Source organism: Cyprinus carpio, chromosome B9 (genome assembly GCF_018340385.1).
Source record: "Cyprinus carpio isolate SPL01 chromosome B9, ASM1834038v1, whole genome shotgun sequence".
In the NCBI taxonomy this organism is placed as follows: domain Eukaryota; kingdom Metazoa; phylum Chordata; class Actinopteri; order Cypriniformes; family Cyprinidae; genus Cyprinus; species Cyprinus carpio.
In genome coordinates this window covers 16,036,158-16,053,121 of record NC_056605.1, presented here as the reverse complement: position 1 = coordinate 16,053,121, position 16,964 = coordinate 16,036,158, and the positions used below count along the sequence as shown (strand labels likewise).

Below are 16,964 nucleotides of genomic sequence, written 5' to 3'. Positions count from 1 at the left end.
ATTATTTAATTAATGCCATATCTAATCAAAACCTTAAACTTAATTGAGAAATTTCTGCAAAAGGCCACTAACACATGAAAGATACAGCAAAACATTTGGATGCATTTGCATTTTAGGGTTCAAGCATGTCTGTATGCATGTTTTTCACGTGCAATCAATAAAAAAAACTACCCACTGTATCATTATATGCAAACCACATGGAAAGTCCCCAGCTGCCAAGTGATCACTGATTTTCCTCATTAGATGGGTCATTTAAAACATCCAAATACTTCAGTGTCACTCCTGTTAACTTTGAAAGACATTTATGCATCTTTCTCTTTGGAGATCCTCCCCTGCTGCTTCCCTGAAAAGCAGTGAAGAAGATGTTTGGCAAGGTTTTTACAGAGTGGAAATGTTGCCTTACAGAGTTTTGGGTCCGTTTTCAATTTTTCCTGATGATTTGTATGAAAATTGTCAGTGACAGTGGTGTAATTATGGGATAAATGCTGTTCCACAGCCAGCTCGTAAACAGAAAAATCAGCGAGACGATTTTTCAAAGGGATGTTGCTCAGCTGATGGGGCTGCTGACAGCATGAGTCTGACCCTGCCGAGATTGGATGTATGTGTGTGTGTGTGTGAGAGAGAGGCGATGGTTGTTTTTGGCAGCTTCCTGTTACTATCTTCACTGATGAACTCACAGTGTCTTGATTCTGTCTCAGTTCATCTCTATCAGGGACGCAGAGTGTGTATAAATAACTTTTACTATACAAAAAGTGAACAGGAAATTGAAAAAAGAGAGAAAAAAAAACTGTATTACTCTATTTCCGAAGGAGGAAAGAGGACGGGTGAGCGCAGAAGCGAACAAGTGACAGATCCTAGGACAGACAGACTCAGTCCCGGAGTGGAAGAAGAGATCTGACAATGATAATCAGGTCAGTGTGCCGGCTGGGACGCGTTCCACTCCATCCGTCCCCTGGGAACCAATCATTGGTTTGTTGCCTCTCTGTGGATACAGAAGAGAGAGAGAGACCAGCGACTTCTGTCTGCAGCAATCTGTTACTTTTGGTGGATTATTTCTAATGCTGACAAGCAGTTCCCCACAGTATTTGCTTGAAATGTCTTTAAACACATTTTTGTGTCATTTTTAAGGGAATATCAGATTAAATATAATTATAGATTATTTAATGGAAGTGATTCTCAAGGACAGATAGTCATCTTGATATAATTTCAATACATACAAATTAAATTTCTATAATTAAAACACACAATAACATAAAATGATGAATAATAATACAATTTTAAATTTTAATAATAAAATACAATATTATAATAACAATAATAATGTTAATATTAAATATTTAGTTTAAGAATTATACAATTTATTGTTATTATTATTATTATTAAATACACTAACATTAGATTAATACATTATATAGAAAATCCTTTTAGATTTAAATGTGATTTACTTATTTTTATTTTATTTTTATTTATTTTTTTATTGCCAAATATAGTACTGATACATCACGCATTAAGTCTCAACAGAAGGTAAAGCATGACATCTTTATTTAGAGAACTCACTTTGACTCGAAAGACAGTAGTCTGACAGCGAAACACTTTGACAGGTTGTGGACACTTTATCTCCAACTTTAGAGCGCTGTGAGAATGGGATGAGAAATGTTTTAGTACATGACTCAGAACAGCAAACAGGAAATCCCCCTCCAATCATCAGGAATCTGATATCTGTAATGCTGCTGGTTTCAAACTGAGCTGTCAAAACTTTGGCTAGACAAGATGGAATGATATCATGACAGAGAAGAGGAAGCAGAGGACTGATCGAGGGGTTAATTGAGGTCGCTATGTTTATAATAATTTAGGAACTCTAGCCCATCTTTGATCAGCCCATATGAACATATGGAGCAGTCTAACCAAATGTATAGAGCTAATATGTTATACTGGTCAACCATTTGCAAATGTGAGATAAAAACAACCATGCCATTTTTGCTCACTCCTACAAGTATTGGAGCTCTTTTATGGTGACTCTTGTTTCACAGGACACACACTGGAGCACTTTTGCATCGCAAGTGCAGTGCTGTACCAGGTGAGCTACTGAGCAAGTTTACTACATCAGAAAAGCCATACAAATGGTAATGTGATGTATAAGTTTGCAAATGTAAAAAGTTTTTTATAGAATTTTTGCAAGGATCCACACAGTCTTTATTAACTGAAAATCTGCCCTATAATCATAATTTGTGTGAAAAGTATTAAAACTTGTTATTTATTGTATTTATTTATTTACTGCCACTGGTTCTAATTTCAAATGGATATGGTAATTAGTGAACTGTTTTTTTTATTATTATTATTATAATTTTTTTTTTTTTTTTTTTTTTTTTTTTTTTTAATTAGAGGCACCTTTTTCTATCGAACCTGTGAATGGTGGTTTTTAGGGAGGGGCCAAAAGTGCACTGTTGTATTAAATAAATAAATAAATAAATAAATAAATAAATAAATAAATAAATAAATAAATAAATAAATAGGCTACACTGGATTTATAATGCAAGATAAAATGAGAGCATTTCAAAACATAATGCAATACAATAATAGTATTATCCTGATTATGTTGTTTTCATAATTGTTAGAAAGCAAAATTGCAAATGAATATAAAATGACTCATTGCCCAACTGCCTAGTATGTCCCTGTTAGCTGATAGAAATGTCTGAAGTAGGTTTTCTGCTGTGCTGACTCTCTTTATTGCATTTTTATCAGAAAACTTTTAGAAACTCTGTCTTTGCTTTACATTTTCAGGTTTGCACATTTGGCACATTTTGGAGAGAAGACGTGTGAGTGAAGGATGGCCTAGTTCATTGGCTAGTCTAGCATAAGTTAGCAAACCGGCAGAAATTGCTCTCAGCACCTTTAATTCATTACATTTTTGTTACGGTTATGATTTGATAAATTGTCTCCTCCCAGCCAAAGTTCAAAAGTCACAAGAACAAATTGGACTAGCGGGGAAAAAACAACTTCCTCTGGGAGGAGAGAATGTGGGAAAGAAAGAGAGAAAAAAAACGAAGTGTTGGTAATTGCCAGTCAAGCCCCCCAAAAAGGAAAATAAATGCTGAGTCGGTTCATTAGCACAAGACGTTATCGGCAGTCTTGCATGTTCATTTGCCATTAAAACTGTCATCTTTTAATGGAAATTAGCCTAATTTTTCTCCCTTTTCATGTGGAGTTTGTTGTGTTCTGCACACATCAGCAGAACAGAAGAGAAGAGAAACAAGAGCGAGAAGAGAGAGAGCAAGTGAGGGAATTTAGCTAAGGTGGACAGATCCCACAGCACACAGCCTATTTATCTTCCTTCTAAAGTGGCGAATTGTGAATGCCGGCCCTAAGTGATTCCATCTATCTCTGATTTCACGCAACTCACGGAAACGTTTGTGTTCTCCTCTACGGAGTCATTTTCAAAACAGTTGCACAGGAGATCTGATTTCATTACTGTGAGAAAAAAAGGGCGAGAGAGAGAGAGAGAGAGAGAGAATTGGTGTGTCTGTTTTCACTGCCTTTTCCTTTGTCTTTAGCGACCGTCTATGTTGTTGCTGCCCATTAAAATCACGAATGAAATTGTGCTGCGTTTACAGATAACTGATTGTCATGGAAACAATGGCGCTTCGGTGTATCTCCGCAGAACAACATCACATCCCCATTAAACCGACGTGCCTCTGCCACCGCAGCAAATTTAACTGGCAGACACGTGTTAGTCCCCACACGACAGGAACTAATGTAATAAGGCCTCTATCTCGTTTCAGTGGAGGAGCATTTTGAGCGTTGCACCGGTGTTATGAGGCTATTACAAGCCGTATAGCTGACCTAAGATCAGCTCTGTGTTGTTATTAATAAAAGAGAGGGATTTGGAGGGATGCGGCTGGAAATGGTTATGTGTGAGCGTTCTTCCTCCCAGAAGCCCCATAATTTGCTTTGATTGGGCCATCGATCTTGTTTACTGGGGGCACGAGTGCTTCTCACACCTCATCTAAACTGTTTTTCAGTAAATAAAGCTGCTCATAATTCCTTCCTGGATGCTGCAGAAGGAGTTTCATAGTTGATACGCAGTGTTAGGGAGTATTAGCTAACTAAAAATAGCAATGCTAATAGCGTAACTAGAGTTTTCAGTAGTGTGGCAGTAGTTAAAGGGATAGCTCAGCCCAAAATGAAATTCTGTCATCATTTACCCACCCCCAAGCTGTTCCAAACTTGAATTTCTTTCTTCTGCGGAACATAAAATAATATATTTTGAAGAATGTTGATTGTTTGAACTGTCCCTTTAAGCTTTCTTCATAACAGTGTAGATAGACATTTTATAATGAGTCATGATGTAGTGCAACCAATCGCTACATTGCTTTTTTTAATGAGTTTGAGTTGAGGGAAACAAATGCAACAACCCAATTGCTTTTCTGCTGACCTTATATGTAGCATAGAAAAGTCTGATTCATTTCAGTGCATCAGCTCATATCAAATGGTCTTTGTTCTCTGATGATTAGAAAAATGTATTAATTCCATTGACTTTATATTGATCCTAAATAGTCCACCCTCTCAAGGCCGGGACACACCAAATGTTCAGCACACAAAATGTAAACATGTGAGTGAGTGAACATAAATACAAAAATGATTCACCAATTCATCTCCCTGTTATATACTATGAATTTTTTTTTTTTTTTTTTTTTTTTTGACTTAGTTATGTAAACCATAGGGTTTTTATTTATTTTTATTTTTTTATTGTCCTTAGTACATGTATAAGTAGTAAAGATTTGTTGATTCATTCAAAAAGTCTTTTTTTGGGAACCAAACTATGGCTCAGATTGAATTATACGTTATCTTTGCAACCCAGGCTCACTGGAAATACGTGCCTCTAAATACATTTCTGCAACACCATTATTATGTACCTTACTGCATGTTTCGAGGCAGTTTCATAGTGAAATTTCCAGTAAGTGGCGAGGGTTCAATACGTGACCCTGGCATATATATTTTTTTTACTTTAATATAGGCACACATTGCTGTGTTTTTATTACATTGCTTCAATATGTATTGCGGTGGTTCATAATTTAAATATCCGAGGAGTGTCGCTAAAATTTAATGCTCTCATGTTGAAAATATCCCCTACACCAAACCTAAACCTAAACCTACCCGATAGTGTTAACAATTGCAAAACTGGTATAACAATGGATTTGTTGATGCAAATGTGCCATTTGAATCCCTATTATGCAGGTTTGGACTGTTCTGTGGAGCCATAGTTTCACAGGATTCATACCCAAGCTCTTCACTTCTCACCAAGTCAACTCTGCATGAGCTACTGAAAAAACCTACTGAATATAAAAACCAATACATATGAAGCTGGATATGTGAAGCTAACATTCAAAAGTACAATTTTTTCAAATCTCGCATCATGTTAAAATGGTTTTGAATTCATAACAAGTAATTATGCAGAAATTAGGCGTTATTAATCAAAACTGTGGACCTGCAAATCATACTTTGTGTGAAAGGGAATAAAAGTTGTCAAGAGTTTTACTGCCTCTGTTTATTTCAACTGCAAACTGCAGCGATTCGTACAGTATGTAGGTATGTTTTCTCAGTTTTGCAGAAATGTATTTAGAGGCACGTTTTTCCTACAGTATGTTGGATCTTTGGATAGCTATATCCAAAATATTTATTTTTATGTATTTTTTAGTATATTTCTGCCTTAACTAACTGTAATGTAGTAGTGATTTGTTTGTAGCTTGCTGCATATCTAATTACTTTTTTTTTTCTTTTTTCGAAACAGTGCTCTGACTGTCACTGCTTCAGTTTATGATTAACTTGTACTGTAGCTTTGCAATATGCACCTTCAAAGTAGTTTTTCCAGCCCTGTTAACGCATGCTTACCTTCCTCCCACTTCCACAGACACTCCTGTCTGTCTCTGTCTGTCTCTTTCTCGTCTCGCACACCTTCTTCTCCCTTCACTCACGCTTTGACTCTTCAGAGGCAGGCAGGTTTTACAGCAAACAAAGGCCCAAGCGAGTACACAACAAATCCATAATGAATGAAGGCAGGCTGTTTTAATGACCGGGTCCAGGAGGAGTCACAGCACAAAGCTCTCCCAGCACCATCAGCTCTCTTCCAGGGATAATGATATCACCCCTGGCCCCAGAGAGGTCTAGAGGAACCTGTTTCTCCATGACTTTAATTATCTGTTTGATAAATGCCGGGCAGTGGAAGATGCTAGCTCAGGATCAAGGGTCAGCCTCTGAACCGGGACACGAAGACCCTGACGGTTGAAAGGTCGTGGCAGATTTGAGCGCGCTAAGAGCTGCGAAATAAGTGGCTTTGAAGTGCCATGTTGTATCATTTATTTAAGGTGTGCAGCTGCATTTTTAATACACGAGACGCAATAGCCTGCAACATATGTGCTGGTATTGAAATGAGGAGGAAAGCCACCGTAGAGGTGTGCGGATGGATAGATCAATCATTTTAATAGCTGTGGTCTCTCGTATTGCGTGTGTAGAGGACATGGCTCAGGCTGACCTGTTAGTAATGGTGTTGAGTGATTGATGGTTGATCTCTGCTTGCGGGAGAGCGTACAGTGGGCGTCCCAGGGCTAATTTAGTCACTGCGGCTCAGGAGACGAGAAGATCCGATTGTGTGAAAATATAGAGGAGCTTTCGACTAGCTAGGAGCGTTAATGTTAGCCGTCAAGAGCCAAGAAGACAGCTAAGACAAAACAAGAACTGCCAATATGGTGTTAACACTATATGCTCACACAAACTGCGAGATTGACTCACATTTACGCGACAGACAGTGTTTACACTGAAACAGAGAAGGAGAAAGGGAGCGAGGGATGGATAGGAGAGGTAATAGCAAACGCTGAATTATTTAAGGTGCAGGGGGCACTTCATATACAAAAGACTCCTCAACTCTAGATGAATGCAATCTTATATCTGTCTCAGTGTTCATTCACTTGATGTTTATTATTCTGACATCCCATAATGCACCACCTGCAGCACTTCCCACGCAGGAACATAAAAGTTGTCATTAATGAATTGGTTTGCTTGCTTCCTAATATTCTAATTGGACAGGCTGGTAATAAAGTTAACCCATGAGATCAATGAATAATTACTGACAGCCAAGGCTTTAAAGGGGTCATATGATGTTGCTAAAAATAACATTATTTTGTGTATTTGTTGTAATGAAATGTGTTTATGCGGTTTGAGGTAAAAAAACAAACAAAAAAAAACAAACAAAAAAAAAAAACATTATTTTCCACAAGTGCCCTGCGAAGTGGACATCACAGTATTCCACCATGATTCCAGTTCGAAGCGAATGTATATGTTCCATTCAAAGTGCACTGAAGTGTGCAATAAGGTAATTTAAATTGTATTTATTTACAGATATATATGATGTCACACTTGTCCGTGTGAAGACGTTGCGCAGCACAAATCCGTGAATGAAAGTAAACTTCAACATATTTCCCCTGATCAGGGAGTAGGGAGCAATGAACACTGTGTAGGGACCATGTCAATGGGAACACAGTTCATGCACGGAGCTCACTTCTAAAGAGCTGATTATCTGAATCAGGTGGGTTAACAAAGAGAGACATGCAAAATATGCAGAGCTGGGGGGTGCGAGGATGGGAACTGAGAACAACTAGGGTAAGTGTACATTAATAAATGGTTTTGCTTCCGAATTATGCTACCATCTGTTTTAATGGGAGGTAGCAAAGTTTGACAAGACCAAACCAATAAAACCCATTACATACGAGGCATTTGCTGTATCCATAATTACAGATTATAATGACTTAATGTATACTGTCATTAACAGTAAACATAAAACCATGTCTGCATTTGCGATTGGAGAAATGACAAACAACAAGCGCTACTCTACACTGTTCAAAACTCGCGTTTGAATCATCAGTGGCAAATCCTTTAAATATGTAAAGTACTTACAGACTGTGAGTCAGAACAGCCAGCATTGTAGTCTACTCTCCCAGGATCAGGAAACAGTCCTCCACAAAATGTGCTGCACACATCTGAATATTTGGGCTGAACTGTTCTGGAACAGTGTTGTAAATAAAACTTAACCACTGAGTCGTGTCCTCTTTTGGAAGACCAAACTAAGTATTTTCGCTTTTGCAAGGAAACACACAGCGTCTTTCTTTGCGTGAACATTTAGGTGGCATTATGCAAATCTTCCCGCATTGTGACATAGACATGTGGGGGTGTGTTTGAACGAGCCATTTTATGAGGGCGTGGACGAGTCTTAACTTTTATAAAGAATATCTATTTGGGTTTGAGGCTTTAGTCTTTGCAACTTTAGGGATCTTATCTGTTCACGAACAGCATGTAACACTGTATTAACTCAACCTCATGTTGTTTAATATATATATATATATATATATATATGTATATATATATATATATATATATATATATATATATATATATATATATATATATATATTGAACAATAAATTATATATATATATAATTTATTTATTTATTTTCCCCTTGGGACATAAAATAAATATTCTGATAAATAAACAATATAAATATGTAAAAGTTTGATCAAATAAATCTGGTGCTTTTATGAGTCAGTGCCATTTGTTTGTGAGACGCAAGAATATGCCAATTGATAATGTCATGATCTGTTAAAAAAAAAAAAAAAAAGAATAAGACTCAGAATAATCTTTTGTGTTCCAGATAATGTAAATATTGTAAATAATGCAAATAATTACTGACTTTAAATTTACTAATTAACTACTGTTTTAAAAAGTAGTAATGGTGTTTAGCTTGTTCAGTGAGCTTGATTAAGGTTAGAGCCAAACTCTGCAGGACATCGGCACTCCAGGACCAATGTTGCCTACCCCTGGTTTAGAGTGTTAAACATTATTTATATTATTATTTATACTATATTCAAAAGTTTGTAATCATTATGATGCTTTTGTATTATTTTTTTATTTTTTTATTATTATTACTTTCTATTCATTCTTTAAAAAAAAAATATGTGAAGGATTGGTACACTTTATTTTAAGGACCAATACCCACTACTCGTGCTAGCTAGTGGCTTATTAGCTTGCATATTACTAGCATATTGACTGTTTATTAGTACTTATAAAGCACATATTGATGCCTTATTCCTCTGACCATATTTTAGATTAATCCCACCCCATACCTAAGTTTAAAAACCTTACTAACTAATAATAAGGAGCAAAATAGCAGGTTATTGAGGGAAAACTCTTAGTTAATAGTGAATATGTGTTCCCTATTCTGAAGTTTTCTTAAAAATATTTTCTCAAAAATCCTTGTTGAGTATATTTATTAAAAAAAAAAAAAAAAAAAAAAAAAAAAAAAAAAAACTGAAAATATCTTACTTACATTTAAACATAAAATCCCCAAGTAAAAATGTTATTAAAATTAATCTTCACCTGTTGTTTTATTTTTATTTTTTTGTATAATGACACCAATGAGGTGAATGTGATTATATGGACACATAGTATCATCACAAAGTAAGCTCTTGTCTCAAGTAGAAACAGACAAAATAAGAAAATAAAAGGATGGCCCACTGCCTCCTTCATGACAGTAGGAGGTGAGGCAGATTTGGGGAGGGTGGTCACTTCTTTTTCTTTTTCATTTTCTTTTTCTCTTTCATCCCACGTCTTTCCTTTCTTCCTTGTTTTGGCTAATCTTCACAGAAGTGCCGCGGGTCTCACTTCTGGAGGTGGTCGGGGAACACAAGGTCAGGCCGTGCCCAGGGAGAAAGCCCCCCTCTCGGCCTGAGGTCTGCTGCTCCCCACCTCCATAGCCTCTATCTCACAGCCGCCACCTTCATAACTTCCTGAGCGATTTCAAAATGCGACCCTTCCCCCCCTCCGGCTTCCTATGTGTAATCGTCCCCAGCTGGAGAGTGCAGATCTAAATAGGACCGTAGGGAAAAGAGATTTGTAATTTCAGAGAACCATAGAAACAAGAAAAAAGGGAGGAAATTGGTGGCAGGCCACAGAAATTAGCATTCTTTTTGGCTTAAGCAGACATTAAAGATTGAGGAGCTGCTTGAGTCCCATAGAGTGTTGTTAGAGAGGACGAAGAGGTCCAAGGGGGGTCAGGATCTATGGCACATGGGCCCTTTGCACTGAGACCACAGACAGTGTGGATTGTCATACGGCCCGTCTGCTGAGAACAGCTCGGGACAGGTCCCATCTATTGTCATTTGCAGCATTCTTAATCTACCCAGATATGCAAGATAAAATCTAAAGTCCTACTGCATGCCATTAAGAATGTAATAACATGCCCTATATATCTGAGAGCCTTATCGTCCCGTATTCACTTTATCTTATGTTCTTTATCTGTAAATACAGCTGAAACTGTCAAAACATGAAACAGAATACTGAGTGTACTGGTAAACTAGTAAAAGCACACTGAGGTGATGTTAACAGGCACTATATATTTTGTCTGTCTATTAATACAGTTTATAAGGCTCAGGTTACACACAAGTTGCCTTGGTGCCGTGTAAATCTTTCTTAACATTTTTTTCTTTAACTTTCTCCATGACATTGCAGTTCTCTGGAAGGCAGGCTTATCTGTATACTTTTTCCGGGCTTGAGAACAGAAGAAATTGCTTTTGGGGATTGTGAATAATTAAAAGAGACGTGACAATACTAATAATTAAAACAACACACATGAATTGTGTAAATTTGAGGTCATTTAGCAGTGTTAGAGTACAAAGATGTATTTTATATGATCGTATCCAGTCATAAACTGCCTGATCTACTTTCTTAAAGTGACTTTATGTTAATATTAATGTACACATTCATAGTCAAATGAAGTAAAACATTTGTTAACCTTTGGTAATGTGAATAATTATGAGCTGCTGCATTAGTAGGCCTGCTCATGTTAAACAATTAGCAGAATTATTTAACCTTTAATCTTGTTCACATGCAAATATTTATTTATTTATTTATTGTAAGTATTATTCCTTTAGTTTATATGAATGTACTTTAAAGAGGCAGAGTGATGGTAAACAATGTAATAAATCAATTAAAACAATTACAGTCACATGTCATCTCCCCTAGCATCATACGGAGGTACCTGTGATTTCTAAATGTGATTTCGCAGCTGTCATTTCTTGGTTTCTGAGCATTAGTAAGCCTGTTGTGGTTCATTATGAGTGATGAGGTGTTTATGAGCAAACAAACAACAGGAATAATATAATTAACTGTCAAACTTAACTTCTGAATTCTCTGATTTGTCCCTCCGGCATCAAGTTTTTATTGCATGTGATATCAGAGAAGGCATTATATTTGCAAATTTGATTGTGACAAAGTGAGGTCTCTCATATTCTCTGCTGCTGTAATATCACTATATTGCTGTATGAAAATGTGTCATGCCAGGTAAGATGTCAGATGCCATTGTTTTTTGCTTGTCTTGAACTGACTGAATATGCACAAATACAAAAGAGATTTAAGTTCTATTGAAGAGAATGTTTTAAGCTAATAGCGGCTCCATTTATTGGGCTTTAAAGGAACTGCATGTAGAATATTTTCACCCCCTACTGTTAAGTGAGTGAAATTCTCTGTTGTAAAAATATGACTGTTATATTTACAGGGAATAGCTATTACATAAATTCATTTTTATTATTATTATCATTATTATTAACATTACTAATAAAACTACAATTATCATTATAAATACTAAAAAAAACAATATAAAACTGCATTTTTCAGTTTAAATTCTAAAAAAAATATATCACTCCAAAATGTATGTTTAATTGCAAACTTGTTGAAGAGTACACATTCTAAAAAAAAAAATTAAAAAAAACGCCTCTGGTGTCCTTCTCTGTGAGAGCGAGAAAGAAACTGAAGCCATTCGCCTTATTAGAAATCAGTGTACCATCAGAATTATTTGGAAACTGATATTTCAATGTTTAAAGGAAAAAAAAAAGAAAAAAAGGAAAAAAAAACTTGCATACAGTTGCTTTAATAGGACAGCCTATATCCCCAACTAATCGCATTGCATTGTAAAGAACAGTGTGAGCATCCTGCAAAAGGATTTATTTTATGTTCTATGAATAAAATTAAAATCCTATTTGAAACAACATACGGGTGAGTAAATGATGACAGAGTGTTCACTTTGCATGAACTGTTCTTTTAATCCTAAACTCAATAGTAGCAACTCGCTCGCTTGTCCTATGCATTTGTGGCCTAGTGCAAACCAGCCTGGTTCCAAAAATTCCAGGTTTGGAATTCTGGCAGCAGGAGTTGAGTACCATATCCAGTAACCGAATCCGATAATCAGGGTCTGGAATACTGACAAGGTTTGGCTTATTCTCCTTGGTCTGGCTGTGTGGAGTGGAAAAATTCCCAATCTGTGCTATCAGCATGTTTCCCAGTGGATGTCTGGGATTATTACAGCCATAATCCAATATCATACCGAGAGACACTCCACACACACTGTCTGTTGGATCCAGTGCACTTGGCCACACTTCCCTTACTGCATTTACACACACATTTTCTCAGCATGGTAACCCAGTCAAGTCTCCCGTGGTCTTCCACTCAAGGATGTTTGATTTTTTTCTCCTCATGGAAGTCACAACAAATGCAGTAAACTGTCACAACAGAAAATGTTGATAAACTACAGTAATCCAAACAGTGTTGTGTTATATGAGTCACTGCATATGACACATGCAAGACAGAAAAACAGTTTGGACTCAGTGACTAACCTGGTTTCCTGTCATGTGTCAAAATAAGGCTGACATGATACTCTCACATATGAAAAAAAAAAAAAAAAAATCATAATATGTGCCAAATACTGACTTAACCTTTCATTTTTCATAAAAGAAGGGTAAGACACAGTCTTCTGCTTATTTTAGCAAAATGTCATAAGTTAATAACTAAATTGAACACCAGACATTGTCCCATCAACCTATGTCATGGTGAAAATTGGTCAAATGTCATTATGACAGATTTCTCAATTATAAATGACAGCTGTCACAATGAGGATGACAGTGTCATAATGCTTTGAACACACCTAGTATGAACAGCATCTCATTTTTATATACACTGCCAATTTTCACCCATTTAATCTCATTGCTGCCTATGACCAGCTAAGAGGTAAAATTATTTTATTTATTATTTTTTTTATTTTTATTTTTTTTCTATATGCACAGACAAAGCATTGGTTTTCCACCTTGGCTAATGTTGTGCACTTAGTTTAGCCCTCTAGTGAACAGGATCTAGAGGAAATGAAGTGAAAATGTACTTTGACATCTGCTGTCATTGGTTATCAATAGTTGTGTGGGAAAAGGGAACTCTGAGATTCAAACAGACGTAGGAGGGTTTGACAGCACCTGGCACCACTGTGTATTTGTTATGGGATTGAGAATTTAAACTAGTGCTGTCAAACGATTAATCTCGATTAATCTCATAATATATGTGTGTACTTTGTATATATATATATATATATATATATATATATATATATATATATATATATATATATATATATATATATATATATATATATATATATATATATATATATATATATATACACATATATATATATATACACACATATATATATATATATATATATATATATATATATATATATATATAACACATATATATATACATATATATATATTATATATATATATATATATATATATATATATATATATATACATATATATATTATACATACATATACATACAGATATATATATATATATAAATATATATATATATATATATATATATATATATATATATATATATATATATATATATACACATATATTATGTAATCAAAAACTTTTATTTTGGATGTGATTAATCGTTTGACAACACTAATTTAAACTAAAGTCATGACATCAAACTAATAAGCATATTAAAGTTTTCTCAAAATAATATTGACACTTGCATAATGAGTATGTGGTTTTATTGATAAGGATAACTACAGTGAAATATGTATGATATTGTGTTATTCGAATATGATTCTTTTGGGGAAACTGAGTAAAACAGTAAAGAGATGCTCAGGAAGAAATATATAGGCTACATGCTAGGTACATACATTACTGCTCAAAAGATTTTTTCAGTGAAAGTAAGTATTTTATGTTCACAAAGGCTGCATTTTTTTAAAAATCAATAATACAGTAACAGTAAATTCATGAAACATTACAATTTGATATAACTGTTTTCCATTTTTATGAAAATGCAATATATATATAAAATCAGCAGCCATTACTCCAGACTTCAGTATCACATGATATATTGATTAAATATTCATTATATGTTTTATGAATCTTTTAAAAGTGAATATTAATTTGGCAATTTTTCTTTAATGACAGCAACACTCAAACCCAACGATCATGCTGTCATAATTAAAATACAAATTTTACATTTTACAAGCATATTCTTAAAACTTGTAATTCTTAAAACTTTGTTTATTTCCAAACATATTTTGAATGTGGTCTCTTGAGCTCCACTGGCATATTTTACTGACTTACTGACTGCTGTGTTATTCCTATCATTGCAACAGGCATCAGGCAGGGTGGATGGGCATCTCCCATCATAAAAAATAAAAAAAAAAAAATAATAATACACACAAGGATACCCTACACCCTCTGTGTGTCTCGGTTTGAGGCTTAAAAAGGGTGGTCATCCTAAAACTGATGTTCTATCTAGACTGTTTTGAGTTTGTTTGGCAGCTGAAACCCCATGGAAGATCCATCAGCTCTGTCCATCTTTTCTTCTTCATGCAAGCCTCTGTGAGAAGCTGACAGCTACCATGAGAATATAGTAGTCGAACAAATTCATAACACTTAAAAGAAGACATAAGAGCAGCTATTACTCTCTCTCATACCAGACCGACTGTCTTCCGTGCTACATGATTCAGTGGGACGGCAGTAAACAATGAAGAATGGTCTGTCTTTCTCCAAAAATGTCCATCCTGCTCTCTTTGTGTCGTTTGGCTGGTCCTTGGAAAACACGGTAGTAGTGTGACAGACTACCTGTCATCTCTCTCAAATGGACCCATTTCATTCACTTAATTGCTTTAAATCCAGAAACCTGCAGAGAGAAACAAACTTCCAAACTCTATTTTTAAGTGGAGCATAAACCTGACTGTCAGTCTCTTTCTAATATTAGTTGAAACTAGTGACCTTTCTGGACTCCGTGTTGAGTAATGCTCCACTTCTCATGCAAATCACATTATTTGCCTCTTAGTTCAACAGGGAGCCATTTTGTACTTATTAAATTTCGAACCCTTAACCTTTTTCCTAATGCAGATGGAAGAGAGTTGAAAAAACATTCCTCTAGTTTTATGTTCACACGCTCTCTCTTTGCCTGTTAGATGCAGTAATAAATTGCGCTGGGCCACAAAGCCTGCTGCTGTTGGCCAGAAGATTTCGATGTGTAGTGTGAGAAGTAAAGTGGTTTAATTAATAGATAAACCAGTGTTGAACAACATTTATTTTATAGTGTTTATAAAATAGGCATCTTTGGCTTGCTGTGGCTCTTGCTTCAGCCAAATTCTACTGAGCTGCCTTGCTTGATATGTATTGACTGAAATTTGTAATTGTGCAATACTCTATAAGCATTGAAATAACATAACAGATAACATACTCAAACACTGTGTGAAATGGTAGGTTAAGCGTGAAATGGATTGAACGTTTTTCATTAGTATTATCTAGAAAAATGTTTATTTTTAATCAATTTTTAATGCATTCTTAGATTACATGAAATTTTGATGAAATTGTTGATGAAAGGTCATTTATTTTTATTTATTTATATATTTATTTAATGTATACTGACAGAAAGAACATTTATCATGTTACAAAAGATGTCTATTTCTAAGAAATGCTGTATTTTACAACATTCTACTCATTAAAGAACGTATTACAGTTTTCACAATAACTAACTAATAAACTACCTTATTTATTATCAATAAGCAGCAGATTAGGAGTTGAGGAAAACTACTTAGTTGATAGTGAATATGTGTTCCCTAAAAGGTGTTACCGTTTTTCCTTAAAATGTGAATTTTTGTATTTATGCAAATAGGCATTTAACAAATCACAGTATAGAATTCATTAGTATGAGTCTTTCCTTGAAATCAAACCCATGTTGCCGGGACCTGTAAGTTTTAGTTGAGTAACATTTAAGCTTTTGGCAAGTCAAATCCAAATGGAGTTCAGTTCCCTAGGGTGAGTTGGTCTGGTTCAATACAGGTTAAGGACTTTTTCTTCAGTACAGGAAGTAGCAGTGTGAGTGCTTTACTCTCTCTATGTCTGTCGTCCTCTCTCTTTGTTCTTTCTTGCAGCAGTTCGATACTTCAAACTCCCAGCTTTAACTGAACCATGTATCCCGGATCTCATCTCCACACCCTCATGTTGAACAATGATCAATAGCGTCTCCTGCCGTATCGGACCAGGCTTTTCATTCCCACCATTAAGATCTGCTGATCTGAAACACTTATCCGGAGTAATCTACAGCATTTGGATCAATCGGCCTCCCTCGGCTCTCACTCCCGGGGAAGGCGGGTTAAACCATGTGCCCATCGTGAAGGAGGTCACCTCCAGCCACCGGATTGACATGAAGTTTGTTCTACCACAGACATACATTCTCCTGCTCTTTTAAGTGTACTTCCTTCCTTTTTGTCTCTTCATATATCTTTGTCTCTCTTACTAAAGGTTTCTTGTGCATCGTTTAATGAATGTGGCTCCACGCAGCAGCTATTTTCCTGACTGAATAGCTACAAATGGCTGCCATTTAAAGTACGGTTTTCTGAAACAGAGTGGAAAGAAAGGAAAAGGAATGGAAGAAAGCTTGAAGAGAGAAACCCTCCTGACCCTCCATCATATGAAGGAGAAAAGCTCTGACAGAGAAAAATGGGTCTCTCTAGTAAAAGTCCTCCTTTTTTTCATTCTTTCTGTCTTGCGGTAATTTTCATGCTGATATATGAAAGAC

At 35.5% G+C, this 16,964-nt stretch overlaps 1 long non-coding RNA gene across 1 annotated transcript; it reads left to right on the top strand.

Annotated features, from left to right (window-relative positions):
* The first annotated feature begins 349 nt into the window (after window positions 1-349).
* LOC122138476 lies at window positions 350-16,593 on the top strand. Its single transcript, XR_006155603.1, has 3 exons — window positions 350-911; window positions 2,031-2,077; window positions 16,318-16,593. It is a non-coding gene; the product is annotated as an uncharacterized LOC122138476 (long non-coding RNA).
* Window positions 16,594-16,964: the final 371 nt, after the last annotated feature.